This window comes from Nyctibius grandis, chromosome 27 (genome assembly GCF_013368605.1).
Source record: "Nyctibius grandis isolate bNycGra1 chromosome 27, bNycGra1.pri, whole genome shotgun sequence".
Taxonomy (NCBI): Eukaryota; Metazoa; Chordata; class Aves; order Nyctibiiformes; family Nyctibiidae; genus Nyctibius; species Nyctibius grandis.
In genome coordinates, this window is record NC_090684.1 from 6,127,581 (window position 1) to 6,140,285 (window position 12,705).

The 12,705-nt window shown below is 65.8% G+C and overlaps 1 protein-coding gene across 2 annotated transcripts in view; it reads right to left on the bottom strand.

Annotated features, from left to right (window-relative positions):
- The window catches only part of NAV1 (neuron navigator 1), an 85,054-nt gene extending 72,857 nt beyond the window's left edge, over positions 1-12,197 (bottom strand). For both annotated transcript variants that reach the window (XM_068419442.1, XM_068419441.1), the window contains exon 1: positions 12,146-12,197. The gene's annotated coding sequence lies outside the window, so the exon portion shown is untranslated. The remainder of the gene's footprint in view (positions 1-12,145) is intronic.
- Between the last annotated feature and the right edge of the window lie 508 nt (positions 12,198-12,705).

Sequence of the window (12,705 nt, forward strand, 5' to 3'; positions counted from 1 at the left end):
CGGGCTGCAGAGCAGCTCTGTAAACTGGGAGCCGTCCTTGAGACACCCGTGGGACCGGCAGCGCAGGAGCGCCGGGGGCTGCGGCAGAGCCGGCCGTGCCGGATATCCCGGGGAGATGCTCAGGGGCTGCAAAGCACCCTCCATTTTTAAGGGTGAGGATGGAGGGGGGCAGCCCCGGGGTGTGAACGGTCCAAGGAGCTGAGCCCATGCCAAGGGACAGATCCTGGTGCCGTGACACGGCTGCCCCTCGAAGCTGCCGCCTGCACCGCGTGGCCCCGCACAGGATCCGGCCCCGAGCTGCCTTCGGGGATGGCTGCGCTCCAGCGCGGCCTCCTCCCCGGCACGCTCGGGAAGGATGACAATGAAAAGGCTCCTTGTCACACAAGGGACATAAAACTTTCCTAAGAGAAACAGAGGCAGCAGGGGCAGAAAGGGGCCTTCAGAGGAGAACAAGCCGCCAATTCAGCTGTCGTCCCTCTGGCCCCCGCGCCCTGGCCAGGACCTGGCCTGCCCGCCAGCCCGTGTCACCGCCTGGGACATTGCCACCGCCCGCATCGCCGGGGCCCCGGGCTGGGTCCTTCCCTGAGGAGGTCTCACTGCTCCCCTCTCCCTGCCCCTCCGCAGGGGTGATGCCGGGGGGGTGGCTGGTCTGATGGCCCAGGCTGGCTGCAGGCAGGTGGGTACAGGCAGCAGACGGGCAAGAGGGCAGGAGGGGAGGCCCGGGAGCCCCAGCTCTGCCTGTCCCACCAGGCTGTATCCCCACAGCACGATACTGGGGGCTCTGGGAGATGCTGGGTGATGAACTGGGGGCTCTGGGAGCTGCTGAGTGATGAGTCGGGGGCTGGGGCGGGGGGAGAAGGACAGAACCCGCCTGTTGTTGGAGCAGAGCTGCCCAGCCCCGTAGCCACAGCACTAATCCCTGCTTTGGCCACTCCGCAGCAATCCCATTAAGCATTTAACCCACTTTAATAAAACCTTGCTCTGAGCAAAGCTGAACTCTCAGCTGGACCGACTGCGGCAGCCTCTGCCACCGAAAGCCCCATATGCGGCGGTGAAATCGAGCTCTGCCCAGGCTGGGCTTTGCCTGGCACAAATCCTGCCGCGGGGACGAGGATGGGCGCACCGGGGCTGGGCCGGAGCCCGGGATCGGGCTGTGCCAGGGGCTGTGCAAGGAGCCGCGATGCCAAAGGCCACGACATTTGGGGACATCCCGGCTCCCCGTGACCCAGGCCACACGTCTGGTGTCCCCATGGCCCTTCCATGTCCCACCGGCCCGTCCCCACCTCGCAGGTCTGTCACCGAGGCTGGTTCTGCCTGAGCGCGGCCGGTGTGACACCCCCGAGCCGGGACAACCGGGGACTCCGCAGGGCAGAAGTGTCCCCTCCGCCGGCCTGGAGCCCCCGTGGGGGCACGTTGGGGCTGCTCGGTGCCGGCTCGGGGCGGAGGAGCCATCCCCGACCCCCGACCTCAACTCGCTGGGGCAGCCGGTAGGGCCGGGGGCGGCGGGGGGCGGCGGGGGCAGCCCCGGTCCCGCCGCGCTGGGCACGTTCAGGAGGCGCCGGTGCTGGACAGCTCCGCCCCGCCCCCCCGGCACCGCCCCCCGCCCGGCACCGCCCCCCGCGCCGGTATCACCCCCCCGTGCCGGTGTCACCCCCCCGCGCCGGTATCACCCCCCCCGCGCCGGTATCACCCCCCCGTGCCGGTATCACCCCCCCGCGCCGGTATCACCCCCCCGGGCCGGTATCACCCCCCCGCGCCGGTGTCACCCCCCCGGGCCGGTGTCACCCCCCCGGGCCCGTGTCACCCCCCCGGGCCCGTGTCATCCCCCCCACCCCCGGTCGGTACCGCCCCCTCCCCGGCCGGTATCACCCCCCCCGCGCCGGTATCACCCCCCCGTGCCGGTATCACCCCCCCGCGCCGGTATCACCCCCCCGGGCCGGTATCACCCCCCCGCGCCGGTGTCACCCCCCCGGGCCCGTGTCACCCCCCCCGGGCCCGTGTCACCCCCCCGGGCCCGTGTCATCCCCCCCACCCCCGGTCGGTACCGCCCCCTCCCCGGCCGGTGTCACCCCCCCGGGCCGGCCGTGCCAGCACCCTGCCCCCGACCTGTGGTGCCTGTCCCCACTGGGCCACCACCGCCCGCCCGGGGCCAGTGGAGCGAGTGCCCAGGGACCAGCCCAGCTCCGCCGGGGTCACAGGGCCCCTCTGTCCTGCGGCCACCTCTCTGGGGCCGGTACCGGCTGTCCCCAGCCTATGCCATCTGTCCCCCCCAGCAGCGCTGCCCGTTACCCCCCAGTGTCCCCAGCACCCTTGGGGACCAAGGTGGGACTGCCCCGCCGTGGGGTGACACCCCGTTGAACCTCCTCCAGACGCCCCTGTGCAAAGATCCGCCCAGGAGGAGGGTTTGGGTTGTGCTTGGGGGTCTCCTGCTCTCCTTGTCCTCCCTGCTCCCCTGGTGCCACCCGGCAAGAAGACCTATGAAGCCACCGGCACCCCCGCGGTTGGCTCCTCCGGGCATACGAGCCACCGAGTGACACAGAGCCCAGGGTCACTTCAGCATCCAGCACCACGGCCAAAAAGCAACATCTCCTATTGCACCTCCTGAGGCCTTCAAAACCTCCTCAAAACCTCCCCAAACCCCCCCCAAAACCGCTCCAAAACCTTCCCAAAACCTCCCCAAACCTCCCCAAAACCCCTTCAAAGCCTCGGTGCTGCCATGGGGCCAAGGATCCCCCAGCCTCACGTCCTGGACAGACCAGGCCCCTGGCCAGGAGCCACCCCACAGCCCAGGTGCAGGGACTCGGGTGACATTCGGATAAACTTCTGTCTGGACCAGAACTCCCCGAAGCCGACTGCATCACGTCTCCAGCCCCGTGTTCCTGCCGTGCCGCCCACCTGGCCCTTCGCTCCGAGGATTTTTGAGCAAGAGCAGATGTTGCAGCGTCTGCCTTGGCGTCCGCCGTGCGGAAACGAACCCCCCCGGGTCCTCAATCCATGAAACCTGGAAGCCCCCAACGCGTTTTGGCTTTGCCGAGCGGGGCGGCGGGGAGAGGCAGCTGCGAAACACATTAACTCGGCAGCTGCTGTCACGTTTGCGTGCGTACGTGTGCGGTGTGATGGTCATCTTCAGGAAGGGAAAAAAGGAAGAGCCGGAGAACTACAGGCCAGTCAGCCTCACCTCTGTGCCCAGCAAGATCATGGAGCAGATCCTTCTGGAAACTATACTGAGGCACACGGAAATCAAGGAGGTGATTGGTGACAGCCAAGATGGCTTCATTAAGGGAAAATCGTGCCTGATGAATTTGGTGGCCTTCTACAATGGGGTTACAGCACTGGTGGATAGGGGAAGAGCGACTGATGTCATCTACCTGGACTTGTGCAAAGCATTTGATACTGTCCCGCACGACATCCTTGTCTCTACATTGGAGAGACGTGGACTTGACGGATGGACCACTAGGTGGATAAGGAATTGGCTGGATGGTCGCAATTAAAGAGTTGCGGTCAACGGCTCGATGTCCAAGTGGACACCAGTGACAAGGGGCGTTCCTCAGGGGTCGGTATTGGGACCGATCCTGTTTAACATCTTTGTTGGCGACATGGACAGTGGGATTGAGTGCGCCCTCACCAAGTTTGCTGATGACCCCAAGCTCTGTGGTGCGGTCAACACGCTGGAGGGAAGGGATGCCATCCAGAGGGACCTGGACAGGCTTGAGAGGTGGACCTGTGTGAACCGCATGAAGTTCAACAAGGCCAAGTGCAAGGTCCTGCACGTGAGTCGGGGCAATCCCAAGCACAAATACAGGCTGGGTGGAGAATGGATTGAGAGCAGCCCTGAGGAGAAGGACTTGGGGTGATGGTTGACGAGAAGCTCACCATGAGCTGGCAACGTGCGCTTGCAGCCCAGAAAGCCAACCGTATCCTGGGCTGCATCCCCAGCAGCGTGGCCAGCAGGGCGAGGGAGGGGATTCTGCCCCTCTGCTCTGCTCTCGTGAGACCCCCCCCCTGCAGTGCTGCGTCCAGCTCTGGGGCCCCCAACACAAGAAGGACACGGAGCTGTTGGAGCGAGTCCAGAGGAGGCCACGAAGATGCTCAGAGGGCTGGAGCACCTCTGCTGTGGAGACAGGCTGAGAGAGCTGGGGCTGTTCAGCCTGGAGAAGTGAAGGCTCTGGGGAGACCTTGTAGCACCTTCCAGTACCTGAAGGGGCTACAGGAAAGCGGGAGAGGTACTTTTTACAAGGGCGTGGAGTGACAGGATGAGGGGGAACGGTTTTAAACTGAAAGAGGGGAGATTGAGATGAGATCTGAGGGAGAAATTCTTTGCTATGAGGGTGGTGAGACCCTGGCCCAGGTTGCCCAGAGCAGCTGTGGCTGCCCTCTCCGGCAGTGTTCAAGGCCTGGTTCGATGGGGCTTGGAGCAACCTGGTCTGGTGGAAGGTGTCCCTGCCTGTGGCAGGGGGTTGGAAGTAGATGATCTTTAAGGTCCCTTCCAACCCAAACCAGTCTGTGATTCTGTGGTTGGGAGAGGGGGAACTGGGCTTGTCTTCCCTTGTCCCAGCACAGACAGTGCATCCCCAGCACCCCCAGCGCTCACCCATGAGACCCTCGCTGCCTGTCCCCTCCTTCTGACACTCAGCTCCCCAAGCCCACAGAGTGGAGTCTTCAGGCTACCCAAAAAAGTCATTTTTTTTCCCCCCAAAGTGGGTTAAGAATTTTAAAATGCTGCCGTGAGCGCGGGGTGGGTAACGCTGAGGACACAGCAAAGGGTTGGCTCCAAAGCAGGAGCTTTAACCCCGAAAGCAGAGACATGGAGCCATGTGCCATCGCCACATCCCTCCCTGCAAAGCAGCTGAGCTCCACGCTGGGGCATTTTGAGATGTCAAAACTGCTTTGGATGAGGAACCAGGTGAGGGAAAGTCAACTCATGGCTCTGGTTCCCAGCTGAACTCCCCAATCCCCCCCAGTACGGACCATTCCCACCACGAGCAAAACTTCCCAGTCTGGTCTTACCTGGGCAAGTGGAATGAGATCCCCCCTCAGCCCGATAATCCCTCGTATGATAAATAAATCTGCTGCTCCTGCAGCAGGACTCGTCCCGGCAGCGGTCACCTCAGAGCCCCGGTGGCACCCAAAGAGGCTCCCGTTGGGACAAGCGGCTGTTTGCAATGGAAAGCAGAAGCCGCGGGGAGCCCTTAATGGGATGAGGGGATTTTCCAGTGAGCCGTAAATCCGCAGCGGCTGCTGGCAAATACCCCCCTGCCCGGCTCGGGGGGGGCGTTGCAGCAGTCCCCGCTCCCAGCACGAGCAGGCTGCCCGCCCGCCACCACGGCCCCGAGGGAGCCACGTCCCTGGGGCTTGTCAGCACAACCCTACGGGTGTCCCCAATGACGATGTCCCCAAAGAGCCGGGGACAGCCCCTTACACACGTGGCTGGAAGAGGTGAGCAGGGGCTGGCAATGCCCCCCCCGACCCCAGTGCTCCCTCCAGCAGCCCCAGAGCAGGTGGCAGCTCTGGTCCCATGACCCTGTGAGCATCCCTTGAGCATCCCTTGAGCATCCTGTGAGCATACCTTGAGCAGGCATCCTGGCTTGTGTCAGCACTAGTGTGGCCAGCAGGACTAGGGCAGGGATCGTCCCCCTGGACTCGGCACTGGTGAGGCTGCACCTCGAATCCTGGGTGCAGTTTTGGGCCCCTCACGACAAGAAAGACCTTGAGGTGCTGGAGCGAGTCCAGAGAAGGGCAACGGAGCTGGTGAAGGGTCTGGAGCACAAGTGTGATGAGGAGCGGCTGAGGGACCTGGGGGTGTTTAGCCTGGAGAAAAGGAGGCTGAGGGGAGACCTTCTCGCTCTCTACAACTGCCTGAAAGGAGGGTGTAGCGGGGTGGGGGTCGGTCTCTTCTCCCAGGTAACAAGCGATAGGACAAGAGGAAACGGCCTCAAGTTGTGCCAGGGGAGGTTTAGATTGGAGATCAGGGACAATTTCTTCCCCAAAAGGGCTGTCAAGCACTGGAACAGGCTGCCCAGGGCAGTGGTGGAGTCACCACAGAATCACAGACTGGTTTGGGTTGGAAGGGACCTTAAAGCTCATCTAGTTCCAACCCCCTGCCATGGGCAGGGACACCTTCCACCAGACCAGGTTGCTCCAAGCCCCATCCAGCCTGGCCTTGAACACTGCCAGGGAGGGGGCAGCCACAGCCTCTCTGGGCAACCCGGGCCAGGGTCTCACCACCCTCATAGCAAAGAATTTCTCCCTAATATCTCATCTCAATCTCCCCTCTTTCAGTTTAAAACCGTTCCCCCTCATCCTATCACTCCATGCCCTTGTAAAAAGCCCCTCTCCAGCTTTCCTGTAGCCCCTTCAGGTGCTGGAAGGTGCTAGAAGGTCTCCCCAGAGCCTTCCCTTCTCCAGGCTGACCAGCCCCAGCTCTCTCAGCCTGTCTCCACAGCAGAGGTGCTCCAGCCCTCTGAGCATCTCTGTGGCCTCCTCTGGACTCGCTGCAACAGCTCCGTGTCCTTCTTCTGTTGGGGCCCCAGAGCTGGACACAGCACTGCAGGGGGGATTCAAAAGCCGTGTAGATGTGGTGCTGAGGGACATGGGTTAGTGGTGGCCTTGGCAGTGCTGGGGTAAAGGTTGGACTCGATGATCTTAAAGGTGCTTCCCAACCAAAACGATTCCATGATTCTTATCCCTCGAGCATCCCACCTGCCAGCAGCGAGCAGCCCGTGCGAGGATGACAACACTCCTGCCTTCCCCCTCACCCACCCCGCGCTGTATCCCCCCGGGGATGGACGCCCCAGCGAGGGAGGGCGCAGAGCCCGGCGGGGCGAGGGGCAGGGGAGGAGAGGGGGAAGGGGTGGAGGAGACGCCGTGAGTTACCGCCGGCCCTGAGCAGGGGGAGTTTCCGCTGCCGGAGGTGACGCGTCCGGCTGCATCCGCACGGGCCCCACGGCCAGGGGCAGCGGGAGCCGAGGATGAGGATGGGGGGACGAGCACACACCCGGCTCCTCTAGCTCCCACCTCCGCTCCTCCGGGGGAGCGCGGGAACCCAGGGAATCCCGGCCAGTGCTGGGAGGCGTTAACTGGAGTGCTGGCTCCCACCCCAAACCCTGGGGTCTCTCATCCCAAACCCTTGGGGCTTCTAACCCAAACCTGGGGGCTCCTGCCCCAAACCCTTGGGGCTCCCACCCCAAACCCTGGGGGCTCCCACCCCAAACCCTGGGGTCTCTCATCCCAAACCCTTGGGGCTTCTAACCCAAACCTGGGGGCTCCTGCCCCAAACCCGCTCCCTGCAGCACGGCCAACAACTTTGGACCCCAATTCCCACAACCTGGGCGTGAGAGGATGCTGGGACACTGGTCCCACTGCCCCAGCCAGCCCTGGGGATGGGTGGCTTGTCCCCAGCTGTCCCCTCCCCATGCCATGCCTTGGGGCACCCCAACCCCTGGTGCCTGCAGGGCATCACCCGGGCTCCTGGCTTCGTCCCCTCTGGGGCCAAATCCTGCCCCGGCGCACGGCCAGTGTGAACAGCAGCTCCCGCAGCAGGGCCAGGGCCGAGTCCAGCCCCGAACACAGGGGCCACGGTGTAAATCACGGCAGGTCCAAGCACTGGTGGGTGCCAGAGGACGGTGTCACCGCGGTGACTGCAGGTGGCAGCAGGGCAGGAGCCAGGGTGGCACCAGGACGTGCTGCCAAGCCTCTCGGGGAAGGGGATTTGCAGGATGTGACCCTGCGGTGAAGCAACGTGCAGCCATCGCGGGTGCACATGGGAACTCAGCACCAAGGTGGGGTGACCCGGAGCCGCACCATGAAGGTCCCTGGGGGACAGTGACGATGCCACAGGTGGTTTGGGGACACGCTAGGATGGGGCATTGACCAGGCAAGCTCGGAGCAGCACAGGGGGACCAAGTCCTGCAGCCAGAGGTGGCTTCACCCCAGCTCCTGCCCCCCACATCCCCACCGACCCCCTGGGACAGAGCAAAGCCCCAACCCCCCCATCCTGCTCAGCCGGGACCTCTCCCCCCAGGTGACGAACATCCTCCTGTCCCCAATTATTGTCACTCCCCGTGACGGTGGCGGTGGGTGCCGAGTGCCGGGGGCTCCTCCAGCCCCTCTCCCCCCGAGCATCCCCTAACCCAGGCAGGTAATGTGGCAGCAGTGCCCCATGTCCCTAACGCCACCCAGACCCCGCAGCATGGCTGGGTGAAGCTCATTAGAGGTCGCTTGCTAACGAGCAGGACTTGGGCTGTGCCATCTAACACACTGGGGAAGCCATCAGAGCCCGCTGGAACGGGTTGGGGGCCGATCTGTCACCTGGGAGCATTCGAGGAGGACCCATAGGTGCTGGCATTTGCCACCTGCCCGCAGCCCGTGCCTCAGTTTCCCCACACGCTGTCATTGGCCTCGTCACCGTGTGTGGCCACCAACTGCTCCAATGGGTCCCGGCTCCCCGGTGTGTGTTTTTGGGGGCTGGCGCTCATCTGGGCTTGGTTAGGGCTTGGGGACCAGCCCTGCCCATTGGGGACAGGCTGGTGACACGAGCTGGCGTTTCCCTGGGGGCACACGGGGCAGCAGGCGGGGACAGCATGGTCCCAGCTGCCCCGTCCCTGGGGACCCATCTGTGTCACTGCCTGGTTCCCCCCCTGCCCAGGGTGTGAAGGGCTGTGGGAGGAGAGCGCGGAGCATCCCCTGCTGCCACCCAACAGGGGACGAGGGGGCTGTCACGCATTTGCCAGCAGAGCAGGGTGGGGGTGTGTCACCACAGCGGTGGGAATGGGTGCTGAGGAGCCCCAGCCCGTGCTGGTGTCCCCATCCCAGGCTGACGTCCCCATCCCATGCTGGTGTCCCCATCCTAGGCCAACGTCCCCATCCTGTGCTGGTGTCCCCATCTCAGGCTGATGTCCCCATCCCAGGTTGACGTCCCCATCCCAGGCTGGTGTCCCCATCCCATGCTGGTGTCCCCATTCCATGGTGGTGTCCCCACCTCAGGCCAATGTCCCCATCCCAGGTTGACGTCCCCCTGTCACTTTGATGGCACGGAAGCTTGTCAGACCCCCCCAGGAGCAAGCACAGGCGAGGGGACGTCCCAACGATCGGTGAGCGAAAGTGGCTCCATGAGGGTGACAGGCACCATGTGACAGGCACGGCCAGGCACCCTCCTCCCCATGGCACCGCTCTGGCTCTCCCGGCTCCGCACGGATCCTGCTCCGGTCACGGGAAGGAGGAACACGGCCCCAGGGAACGCGCCTGTTGGGCGCCTGAGCTGGGGATGGGACAGGGTGCCTGAGCCCGATGGCACTGGGGCAGGACAGAGTGCCCGAGCCTGGTGGCACTGGGACAGGACAGGGTGCCCGAGCCTGGTGGCACCATGTCCCATCCCCACGATGGCCTGAGCCAGGCCCAGCAGCGGGTTGGTGGCCCAGCCAGGGTCTGCAGTGGCCCCACTGGGGTCAGGGGTTCAGCCAGCCCCAGGCTCAGTGGCTGCAGCCCGGAGCGGGGTCACTTGCCCCCCCCGCCCCCCTGCCCGTGTCCCAGGCCCCATGTCCCCCCCATGTCCCCCCCCGGGGCCGGGGCCCCGCTCCATCCGCAGCAGGAAACACCTTTTTCCTGTCCGTGGGGCTGCGGCGCGGGGGGAGCAGCAGGAAACAACCTCGTGGCTCGGGGGGTTATTTATAACCTGCTGCCAGCGAGGCCACCAGATCGCCCCGCAGCGTCCCCGCGTGCCCCCCGCGCCCTGCTCCAGCCCCTGCCAGCCCCAGCCCTGTCCCCATCCCCATCCCTGTCCCCATCCCCATCCCATTCTCATCCCTCTCCCCATTTCCGTCTCTCTCCCCATTGCTGTCCCTGTCTCCATCCCAGCCCTATCCCCATCCCCATCCCATCCCCATCCCTGTCCCCACCCTGTCCCATCCCTCTCCCCAACCCCGTCCCCCTCCCCTCACACCAACACACTCTTGTCCCCCTTAGCAGAAGGAGGAGCCCCCAAATCTTGCCTCGGGGCCATCATTCCCCCTCCCAACCAACACCAGAGCTCACCCAGCCCCACACTCCCCATCCCACCCCCTCTCCCCCCTGTTCAGACCCACCCCGGCCCCTCGGGAGCCGGTGCCCCGTGACAGGGACGTGCTGCGGGGCCGGATCCAGCCCATACCCCCATCCCAGGAGCTTTTTACCCTGGCAAAAGGGAAACCCACAGGAAAACAGGGAGGGGAAACTGAGGCACAGGGCTGAGTAGGGTGGAGGCTGTGAGCTGGATGAGGCCAGGGCCATGGGGAGCTGCGGGGGCACATGCGGGCAGCTCTTGCCCACACAGAGAGGCCATGGGGAGCCCCGCACCCCCCTGGCACGGCACGGCACAGCACGGCCCGGCACGGGCAGTTACTCAGCGCCTGCGAAATGACTCAGCCAGGACGCGGCCGGGCCAACCGGGATTTCCTGACTCAGCTTCCCCAGCTGCAAAACGGGGTGTGGGGGGTGCCCAACCCCACCGACACCAACACGCTCTGCTGGGGGGTGCAGGGAGGTTCCCCCCCCCCACCCCTGTGACTCCCCTGGGAGCACCCGGACGCTCTCCGGCACCAGCGCGAGCGGCTACGGCAAAGCCCCGGGAGCGTGGGCAGCACCCCAAGAACGGTGGGCAAACCCTGCCTGCGCGGGGGCAAGCGCTCACCCGCCTCGGGCCGGCCAGGGACATCAGGGACCAGTAGCCCGGCACACCCAGGCTCTCTGGCTCTCCTCCCAGTTGTTTTTTTCCTAGGTGAAAGCCAGGAAAACAGGAGCCTTGGCGCACGCAGGGTCTTCACCGCTTCCCTCCCGCGGGGTGATGGCACATTGATGTCCCATGGCGGGACATGTCCCACGCCGAAGTCACCTCTAAGTTCCCCCCCATGCTGTGCCATCCCAGTTTGGCTGCAGCACCGAGCGAAGCCGGGCTGTGACACCGCCGGGTCCACAAGAGCCATCCCACATGGGGCCTGGGGATGCCCTGCCACCCCAGGGATGCTCGGCCACCCAAAGGGTGGCCGGGGTGGCCGAGCATCCCCAGGGTGACGGAGTGTCCCCCGGGGTGGTCAAGCACCCAGCAGGGAGAAGCCATCAGGCCCCTTCGCTATCACTGAAAACAGCATTTAAAAAAGAAGCCAACATCCCCCCTGCCCTCCCTGTTGTCCCCATGCCAGCACAGGGACACGGAGCATCTGGAGCCACACAGCCCTGGACACCCATCCAGGGACCACCCATGGGTGCCTGTGGCCTTGCGGCACCTTTCCCATGCCCGAAATAAGGGCAGACACCACGAGCTGCCGGCACCGACGCGCTCTGCCTGCAGAGAGATGTGGGGCAGCACGATACGCATTTTTCCCACCCCGGACCAGCTCTCTGGAGAACTGTCACCCATTTCGGCAGCCCCCGTGCCTCAGTTTCCCCCCGTCACCCTTTGCTGGCACTGCTGTCCTCCCTATGGCTGGTTTGGGGAGCTGAGGCAGGAGCAGGCAGCACCGGCAGCTGCCTCCGGCACCGCGGTGGCTTCCTGCAGCTCCCCTCTGCCGTGGCTGGGGACAGGGGACACCGGGGGGGCACTGGGACATGGGAATTTGCCAGCCCGGCCACGCTGCTCCTGGGGCCACCCACACTAGGGCTCCCACTGCCAAAACAGGGTCCCCGCAGAGAGATGGGACATTGGGGGGCACAGGGGAGGGGACACGGGGGGGCTGCCCTGAGCGTCAGGCAGCACCAGCCCCCACAGCTGCTGCCTGTCACCCCCCAGTCCCCACCGGGATGTCCCCCGTGTCACCGCTGGTCCCCGCAGCATGACCCCATCGCCTCGGTCCCCACCGGGGTGCCCCCCATCACCCCCAGCAGGGTGCCCCCGTGTCTCCCTGGTCCCTGACGGGGTGTTCCCCATCACCACCGATCCCCACCGGGATGTCCCCTCTGTCACCGCCGGTCCCCGCAGCGTGTCCCTGCGCCACTGGAGTGTCCCCCGTGTCACTGCCGATCCCTGCCGCTCTTCGCCGGGGTGTCCCCTGTGCCTTCCGTGTCCCCGCAGGATGTCCCCCATCACCCCCGGGATGTCCCCCATCACCCCTGGTCCCCCCGGCTGTCCCCCACGGCCCCGGTCCCCCCGGAGCCCCCCGCCCGCCGCGGCACTCACCGCTCGCTGCGCCCCGGCCCGGCCCGTCCCGCCGCGGGCAGCGCCCGGTGCCGCCGCCGGCCGCAGCCTGACCGAGCGGCCCGGGGACACCGCGCCGGGCCGGGCCGGGGGAGGAGTCGCGCAGGCCCGTGCCCGGCCCCGCCGCTCCGGCTGCCCGGGGGTGCCCGCCCCCGGTGCCCCGGCACCCCGGCCCGGAGAGGCGGGTGCGGGGCCGCCCCTGCCCCTCTCGGTCCCTCCGGGGCGGCCCCGCCCGGCCCCCACCGGCCCCCGGTGCCGCTCGGCTGCCGGGACGCGGCGCCTGGAGCCGGCGGCGAAGCCTGAGCCAGGGACCGCCACGGACCCCCCACGGACCCCCCATGGATCCCCCCCGATCCCCCACGGACCCCCTGACCCATGGATTCCCCCCCTGGATCCCCCCATGAATCCCTCCCCGACCCCTCCTGGACCCCCCATGGATCCCCCATGGATCCCCCATGGATCCCTCCCTATATTCCTCCCCGACCCCCCCCAGGGATCCCCCCCCCCCCCAGGATCCCCTCCCCATGGATCCCGACACAGAC